The 793-nt window shown below is 35.9% G+C and overlaps 1 long non-coding RNA gene across 1 annotated transcript in view; it reads left to right on the top strand.

The window, feature by feature from the left end:
• Nucleotides 1-206, top strand: part of LOC141278620 (uncharacterized) — a 7,540-nt gene extending 7,334 nt beyond the window's left edge. Inside the window, exon 4 of the long non-coding RNA XR_012331615.1 lies at nucleotides 1-206. This exon is cut by the window's left edge and continues 845 nt beyond it. This is a non-coding gene — a long non-coding RNA (uncharacterized lncRNA).
• Nucleotides 207-793: the final 587 nt, after the last annotated feature.

The following is a 793-nucleotide window of genomic DNA, read 5'->3' as shown; positions in this document are numbered from 1 at the left end:
TTTGGATATCTTGTCCCTATATACACAAATTGCACATGTGTGATTTTTATTTTTCCTTTATTAACTAAAAGTTTTTTCTCTTTATTTTTACATTTATTTTTCTCTTTTTTTTTCTATTTTTACATTTATTTTTCTCTTTATTTTTACATTTTCCTGAAATATTTCCTGTTATTTACTGAAATAACAAATAAATTGTCTTACACCCACATTGTAGTCTTTGTGTGTTTGTCTGTGTGTACATGTGTGTGTGTGTGTGTGTGCATATGTGATTTGCCAATAGAAAATTCTTATTTTCACTTCATAAAACTGAAAAATGTCTAAACAACAAACAATACTTTAAACAAAATGACAAAGGTTGAAAATATAATAAAACAAAAAATGAGGGCTTCCCTGGTGGCGCAGTGGTTGAGAGTCCGCCTGCCGATGCAGGGGACGCGGGTTCATGCCCCGGTCCGGGAAGACCCCACATGGCGCGGAGCGGCTGGGCCCGTGAGCCATGGCCGCTGAGCCTACGCATCTGGAGCCTGTGCTCCGCAATGGGAGAGACCACAACAGTGAGAGGACCGCGTACCACAAAAAAAAAAAAAAAAAAAAGAGTGCAAGATGTAAACTCCTCTAAATTATTCAATGAATTTAGACCATTTCATAAAAAATTATGACATTTTAGTGGTAGTGTATTCAAGGGTTTTTTGTTTGTTTGTTTGCATTGTGTTTTAAAACGCATCTAATTTCTTGGGGGCAAATTTTAGATACCTGTACAGATTTCTAATAACAGTTCGTAGCATACAGAAAT

This window comes from Tursiops truncatus, chromosome 4, assembly GCF_011762595.2.
Source record: "Tursiops truncatus isolate mTurTru1 chromosome 4, mTurTru1.mat.Y, whole genome shotgun sequence".
NCBI lineage: Eukaryota > Metazoa > Chordata > Mammalia > Artiodactyla > Delphinidae > Tursiops > Tursiops truncatus.
Note: the sequence above shows the minus strand (reverse complement) of the source record. Positions and strands in the feature narration are given on the sequence as shown.